General features: G+C 35.7%; 1 long non-coding RNA gene across 2 annotated transcripts in view; it reads right to left on the reverse strand.

Annotated features, from left to right (window-relative positions):
* Positions 1-7,818, reverse strand: part of LOC144302338 (uncharacterized) — a 40,217-nt gene extending 32,399 nt beyond the window's left edge. For both annotated transcript variants that reach the window (XR_013369191.1, XR_013369190.1), the window contains exons 1-2: positions 7,722-7,818; positions 2,447-2,538 (exon numbers count right to left, since the gene is read on the reverse strand). This is a non-coding gene — a long non-coding RNA (uncharacterized LOC144302338). The remainder of the gene's footprint in view (positions 1-2,446; positions 2,539-7,721) is intronic.
* Between the last annotated feature and the right edge of the window lie 536 nt (positions 7,819-8,354).

Raw genomic sequence — 8,354 nt, forward strand, 5'->3', positions numbered from 1 at the left:
TTATACTTTGTTGGTGTTTTATCTCTCCCACCTGAGACATGAGCCCCTTGAGGTAGGTTCTGTGTTTGAAGATCTTATAGTCTGGAATGGTGCCAGCCACAGAGTGATAAATACTATGGAATAAATGACTGAAAAGATAGTGGTATAACAGGAGAGGCATGTGAGCTAGAGTTAATGATTTTTGCACAGTTGATACATAGATAACCATTTAAGATCTTGAAAAAAATGAGATCGTCTGGAAGTAAGATGAGACTAGGATCCACATAATTGTCTATCCTGAGCATACCATCTTCTAAGAGATGGGAAGAGGAAGTAGCGCTCCCTTAGGAGGTGGAGAAAAAGCAACAAGGACCTTGAAGAGAGAAGAGGAAGAGGGCTCCCCTCTCATCTTGGTTTGAGTTTTCCCAAGAGATGAGCCTGAATCAAGAATTTTTGATTCATTCATTTTATCTGAATGTGATCCCAGGAAACACACAGAGGGAACAGGGAAATCATTCAGGAAAGGGAGGATGGCCAGTAAGGGGTTCATTACTGAGTGACTGACTGCTATTGGCCACAGAGTAGAGAGATATCACTGGACAACATCCAAGAGAATGTATAAAACACAACTCAGAGCTATCCTACTGAGGGGCAAGGACACTGGAGTCTTTACCTACTATTCTCCATCACTCTATCTATGGTAGGGGATTGTTTTATGGAACATTGCTCCCTGTCACTTCTTTTCCACCTCTTATGTACATCTAGATGCTCCTGCACCCATGGACTGCCCTTAGGCAGAAGACATAGGTTCATAACAAATGACACCATAGGTGTATTTGGAAACTATCCTCCAGAGCTATAGGTAAGTTCTGGGTGGGCTAAGGGAACATGGGCAGGGACCTGAAGCATCTGCTACATTCATGTTGGCCAAGAATAGAAAGTGTTTCAAGGAACTGTTGGTGAACCATGTACACATGGTGAGGAGGTAAAAGTTATCATATAGAAATGAGAAGAACCATGACTTCAGGGACTCTCCTTGGGGAAAAAAAAAGTAAAAACACTCCCCCTTGGTTACCTTAAGAGGTAGTAAAAGAAAACAATTCAGGAGTTATGAGACCCAGAGGAAGAGGAATATTTGGAATAGATGTTCCTGGAGGATTATTTTTTTACTGGAAAATGTTGCTATACATATATAAAAGTATAGATGTAAGTGGAGAAGCAGGGACTCTAAAGCCAGACTGTCTGGGTTCATTTTTAGTTTCTTGTTTCCTTGTAGCCTTGGGCAAGTTACTTTGCTACTTGGTGCCTTGGTTTTCTCACCTGTAAAATGGCAATAATAATCCACTCACTTCATAATGTTATTGGAAAGATTCAGTGAGATTATATTTACTCCCTTGCATGTCTGTATCTCCAGGCATTGTAGCTTTACTGTATTATTTCATACTAAATTTGGAATTTTAAATGCTATTTTATTATATTTTATCAAACAAGGATCAAACACAAACTTTTCCAGGATGAGTGGGATTAAATTGTTAACAGTTGTGTATGTTAAATGAAGATTACCAGAAAAACAACTTAACAATCAAGATGGAATAAGCATCTCTATTTGGTGAACTTTGTCAGTAATTGACAGTAATGTCAATTTTGTATGCACATTGTCACCATGGAAAAATGTAAAAATATTGATGTCTCAGCCCATTTTTTTTTCAGCCCTATTTTCAGTAGATCTTATACAATTGAGAATCTGTGAGAACTGGCAGGTTGAGAAGCAGTGATTTGTCTAATAGTCAAGATTTTGCAGGGTCTTAGAAACATCAAATGCTGTGATATATCCCCTGATACTCCTCTCCCACCCCGATACTTTTTAAAGAGAATTTTAAATAAATAGAAATTTACTACAATATTCCACATATATTATTTTTCTGAGATAAAATGTATGCACTATTTTTATATTTTAGAACGTCAGAAGAATTTGTCATCCTACCAAAAGAAATGGTAAATTTTCTGCTTTATAAATATAAAATATTTTCAAGTATTAATTGAATAGGAGGAATCTGAAAGTTATTACATTCACATTCCATTGACTAAATCTAAAACTTATGTCACAGGAGAGAAGAATAATTATTGTTATATCAAGGCAGACACACTTTGACAATGTACAGGCATATTTCTAATAACTGCCTTAGGAGGATTAGGAGACTGTATGTAATTTCTGGATAGTGCAAAAAAAAACCCACCTATTTTCATCTTATGCATAGTAATGATAGTTATAACCATGAATTTTATTATCATAAAACACTTTAGGAATCAGTGAAGAACAAAACAATTAGAAATATTTCAAAATTTTAATCATGTATTAAATTAATTTTCTATGTGACTGCTTATGCAAAATGAGAAATTCAATGGAGGGCTGAAATAAATAAAATTGTTTTCTTTTTGAAAGAACTTTATTTATTGAAGAACTTACCTTCATTCCTAGTCCAGTTGCCATAGCTTTCTTCTGCAGTAGCCCCTTACTCTATACACTTTTAAGAAGTACAGACCTATTTTCCAACCTCTCTAAAAAAAAAACAAAAAACAAATAAACAAAAAAACACATTTGGAATATTCATGGATTATGTATTACAGAAGTAAATTTAGATAAATAAAAAGTCAATTCTGTTTACAAAATTATCATTGCACTCTGCTGCTACATTATTTGTCATTAGGAAATCATCACTTTTCTCCTTTACTATCTTTCTTAAAACAAACTCTTTAATAATACTCTTGGTAGTAGAATATTCTTCCCTAAAAAATAAAACACCATAAAAATTTCTGCCTCATATAATAGCAGAGTAACTCGTGTTGGACTAACTTACCCTCAAATAGTAATGATAAACTCTTGGGGAAAAAATGAAAAAAAAAATCCAAAGGAAAGCCATCTAAAGCAAGTAGAAAGGAAGTTGACATTTGAAAGAAGATCATAACACTGAGTAAGTTTCCAAGTTTGTGGCTTAATGCCTGAGGGCAGACCATAATTGTTCTCATGTGGCGTGCTCCAGTCCTGGTTAAAACCTACAGTTTTACTGGCTGAGAAATAAGAGCACAAAGTAGGAGGGACCACAGCAGTTTGAAAATTAGAGGATAAATTCTATTCAGAAGCTAGCCAAAGAAGAGAGTAACAACAAATTCTGTCTAATTTCTGGCCAAATCATTGGTTGTACCCTTAACTAAGTTTATATAGAATAGACTCCAAATAATCCAGAAAACGCTAAAGGGACATAGCAGGTGTTAGTTTCTGATGATTGTGGGAAGACAGAATTTGGAGCTGGGTCCAGCTGAGGTAAAAGCTTGTTATCAAGGAAAAAAATAAATAAACACTCTTTGAAGGAATATAACAGAATCTGATCTCTACAAGGTGTCATTCACATTATCTGGGGGATCTAATCCAAAATTAATAAACATCAAATAAAAGAAAGAAAAAGTAAATCACAGGAAAGAGAAAAGTCAGTCAAGGCAGAATAAATGAGACATGTCCCAGATGCTAGGATCAATGAATATAAATTTGAAGATATCTATTATAACTATGCTCAAGGACATAAAGAAAATAGGTTGTAATGAATTATCTAAGGAAATCAATGTGGAGACATTGAAATTTTATTAAGGCTATTCTAAATTTGTTTAAATAATTAATGGAAAATATTCAAAGACTTGAAGAAAAATATGGTCTTGATGAGGAAACAAATATGAGATTTCAGTAGAGAAAGGTAAAGAAACTAATGAAATTTGAGAATCAAATAATACAAAAAACTAAAGTCTGTAGGTGTGCTTAACACCAGAATGAAGAAGAATAAGAAAAGTCAGTAAATTTTAAGATAGAAATTATTCAACTTGAAGACAGGAAAATGTATAAAAGACTTAAAAAACATAAAGCCTCGGTGATCTATGTGACAATATCAAGTTGTTCAACACTGCAGTTCCATAAGGGGAAGAAAAACTAGAATAGAAAATAAAATTGTGAAAATAATAACTTATTTTTTGTGAAATATATACTTGATATGCTCAAGTCACTGAGTAATCTGAAAGTAAAATAAATAAAATTACACTAATTACCTTGGGACCAAAAGAGTTACATTGATGAAGACCAAGGTGAACTATAGAAAGTAGATAGAAAGAAAAAGTATGTGTACCATGCAGAAGAATAAAGATATGAAAAAGAGCTTATATCTCATTCAAAACAATGAAGAATTTGTCAACAGAATAACTATAGTCTAAGAAATCCTAAAGAGAAGTTAGGCTGAAGAAAAATAAAGCTAGATAAAAAGTTGCATTTTCCAGAAAACATGAATAACAATGAAAATGGGAACATATGATACATGTAAAAATTAACTGTTGTTTCTCTTCTTTAAAACACATGAGTATAAAAGCAAAAAAGTTGACATTGTGTTTGAAGTTTATGTGAAATGAACATGTAATATATATGGCAACTGAAGCATAACAATGCAGGCAAAATAAATGGAACCTTACTAGTCCTAGATTATTATATTTATAAGAAGTAAAGGTATTATTTGTGAAGATCTCTCACAGTATGAACTCTAAAAATCTTTGAAGAATCAAGGATGTATACTGTAATCCCAAACACAGTCACTGCAAAATATGATGCAAAAGAGTACAGCTAAAAAGTCAATGAATATTCGTGCCTCACATTACATAAAAATGAACTAAAATTGGATCAGGGACTTCAATGAAAAGCCTAAAATTAGAAACTTTATTTACAAAAATGAATAGAATCTTGATGATTTTGGGTTAAACATTTCTTATCAAGAATATAATATAAATGAACCATAAAAGAAACAAATTTTATTAACCCATTAAAAAAATATCTGCTCTTCAAGTTTTATGAAAATAAATACTAAAAGGAGTCACAGACCGAGAGAACATATTTCCAAACTATATCCCTGATAAACAACTGGTAAGAGAATATGGAAAGAACTCCCAAATTGTAACAAACAAACAAACAAAACAGACATAACAAAACAATAAAAGTAAAAATGAAACAAAAAAAGTGATATAGGAGATAAGTTTATTTAACACTGTTAGTCTTTAGAGAAAAACAAGTTAAAATCACAAAGAAATATTACTGCATGCTTGTAAGAACAATCCTGTACCTCTCAAAGCAAAAACAAAAATAAAAACAAAGAAAATCAACTACTGGCAAAGGTGGACCAACTGGTACTCAGACTTTGCTGATCCTCTGAAGTCCTTTCATTTCTACTGTCTCCCAAGATAATAACACTAACGAAAGAAACACACTAGGAAAAGAACATTGAAAGTTGGTAAGTGTGCTTCCCATCCGTATTTTAACTGATCCAGTTGAAAATGGTTTTCAGGGCAGCTCGGGTGGCTCAGCGGGTTAGCGCCAACTTCAGCCCAGGTTGTGATCCTGGGGACCCGGGATCAAGTCCCACATGGGGCTCCCTATGTGGAGCCTACTTCTCCTTCTGCCTGTATCTCTGCCCCTCTCTCTCTGTGTGTCTCTCATGAATAAATAAATAAAATATTTAAAACAATGGTTTTCAAGAAGTAATTTTACTTTCTGTTTCATATACATTGAGATAAAATATATTTTATTTAAAAAATTTATTTTCATTTGTTTTTATTTAAGTTTGATTTGAAAACATATAGTATATAACACCCAGGGCTCATCTCATCAAGTGCACCCCTCGTTGCCCGTCACTGAGTCACTCCATCCCTCTGCCCACCTTCCCTTCCACTATCCCTTGTTCATTTCCCAGATTTAGGAGTCTCTCATGGTTTGTCTCCCTCCCTCATATTCCCACTCATTTTCTCTCCTTTCCCTTTTAATCCCTTTCACTATTTCTTATACCCCCTGTATGAGTGAAACCCTATGATGATTGTCCTTCTCCATTGACTTATTTCACTCAGCATAATACCCTCCAGTTCCATTAATGTCGAAGCTAATGCATTTTAAATTAAAATGACATCAGGGAAGCCTGGGTGTTTCAGTCAGCTGACTCTTGGTTTTGGCTCAGGTTGGGATCTTATGGGTTGTGAGATCCAGCCCCATGTCGGGCTCTGTGCTCAGCAAGTAGTCTGCATGAGATTCTCTCTCCCTCTCCCTCTGCCCCTCCCTCTTCTCAGGCATATTCTCTCTTTAATAAATAAATAAATCTTAAAAAATTTTTTTAAATGACATCAATATTCCCAGGTTTTTGCTATATAATTAGGTATTCCCTTTTTATTCTTAGAAGATACTGGCTATTACTCTATATTTCATTTTTGCATGATTGATATATTCACATAATTTAAAATTCATGAATGGGTATACAATGAAATGTGATTTGGTTACCTTTACACATTATAATTTGTTTACTTAGGCAGTCCCATTGGGAATATTTAGGCTGACCCCCATATTTTACTATCACAAGCAATGCTTCTTTGTAAATATGGGACCCCTGGGTGGCTCAGTGGTAGAGCATCTGCCTTTGGCTGAAGTTGTGACTCCAGGGTCCTGGTATCAAGTCCCACATCAGGCTCCCCACAGGAAGCCTGCTTCTCCCTCTGTCTGTCTCTGCCTCTATCTCTGTATCTCTCATGAATGAATATATATATATATATTTTTAAAAAGAGAGAGAGTCTTTGTAAATACATATTTTTACATGTATACAAGAATATTAAGAGAATGCTGTATAGAATTGTGAGATCAAAGGGCATATGCACTTGCAGTTGTGATATCTATATTTCCAAATGACCCTTTACAGAAGTTGTACCAATTTATATTCTTATCAGCAATCTGCTAGAGGCTGGCTTAATTTTGAAAAAAAATTTTGATTCTCCAAAGTGAGAATTTCTGCCATTCTTCAGATCACAGCAAACTCAGTTTGGTTAGGACAACTTTCAGCTCCTCTTGTACATATAGATGTGCTGTGAGGGTATAAGGCACCAACTCCTTTGTGAGTTTTAAAATTCTTGAATATGCAACTATAAGGCATGATGCCCCCGTAGCATGGTACTGGGGAGCTTTCCCTGGCCTGTTACTATTTCAGCTGTGGGAGGGAATCCAGTCCTCTTTGCAGGAGACCCATACGCACTGAAGTGTGAATGGAGGATAAATAAAATGAGGTCAAAGAAGATTGGTCTAGGACAAGAGACTCAGTTGATAAGATCTGCATACAGTTATTTTTGGCACAGCTCTGAGAGGATTATCCTACTAGCATCTGCAGGGTAGAGGCCAAGGTGCCACTAAACATGGATAGCAGTCCAAAGCAAAGAATGATCTAGTGCCAACACGAGGTTCAGGAGTTCTGCTACATATGTTTATACACACACACTACACACACCCCACACAGAAATTGTGAAAAGTGAGTGCTCTGTTTATTTGCTTGTTTTTAGAGAAGGGATTAGAGTCATTAGCATTGGTTGGAAATTACAAGTAAGGAGAGTGAATGCAGACTTTTTCTTGTTTAGAGTTTGTACGTCTATATCTTTCAAAAAGGTAATAAATGGCATAGTGGCATCTACTTTTGTAAACAACAACAACAACAAAAAAAACCATTCCCCAAACCCCATACAATATTTTTGAGTTGAGTAAAAATATTTTATTGATTCAGATTGTGGTTGACAAGAATTATTTTTGCAGCATTAGCTATTAAATCCTTAAACAATTTAGCTTCAATATGTCTCCCAAATGGAGCAAGTTGCCCAACTGTTTTTATTCTTTTGGCTACCGGTTTGGTATTTACCTTTCTTTGTACTCTTCAGGATTTACTTCCCAGTTCCAGTAGGTAAACATGCTGCCCTGTTTAGTTTTAATTATCATCGAATCTGTGGACTGAGTTGCTATGGCAACAGCATAAGAACCTCCAAAGGGGGAAAGGTGAAGATAGAATCAGTCTTGCTTTGTTTTCCATCTACTGACAACTGAATTAACCTTGGAAAATAAAGCAGCTCTTCCACAGATGATTCATTCTGGGTTTGCTTTATACATTTACACAAGCAGGATGTAAAGAATGATTGGTAATGTCCTTCCCTATGCTGTAAGATGCTTTCCAGAATAGCTCTTCCCACACATCAAAGGAGAGATGGTAGGCTCTTAATAAGCTCTTCCAGAGCCTCTCCCACAGTTGTTTCCTGGAGTCAGCAACCCAGACACCTGGGGTGGTTCCAGCATCCTCTCCTCCAAACCCCCACCCCCACAGCATCCTAGTCTACGCACTTGTGAACAGCACTGTGGCTCTGCCCAGTGCAGTGGGGTGATGAGCATCACTTGTTACTCATCCTTGCTCAGGCCCATTCATCTTCCCCATCCCCCTGCACCTCATCCACACCCATTGTGGGCCCACTCAGCTCAGAGTGTGGGATCAGATATTGAGTCA

Source organism: Canis aureus, chromosome 31 (assembly GCF_053574225.1).
Source record: "Canis aureus isolate CA01 chromosome 31, VMU_Caureus_v.1.0, whole genome shotgun sequence".
NCBI lineage: Eukaryota > Metazoa > Chordata > Mammalia > Carnivora > Canidae > Canis > Canis aureus.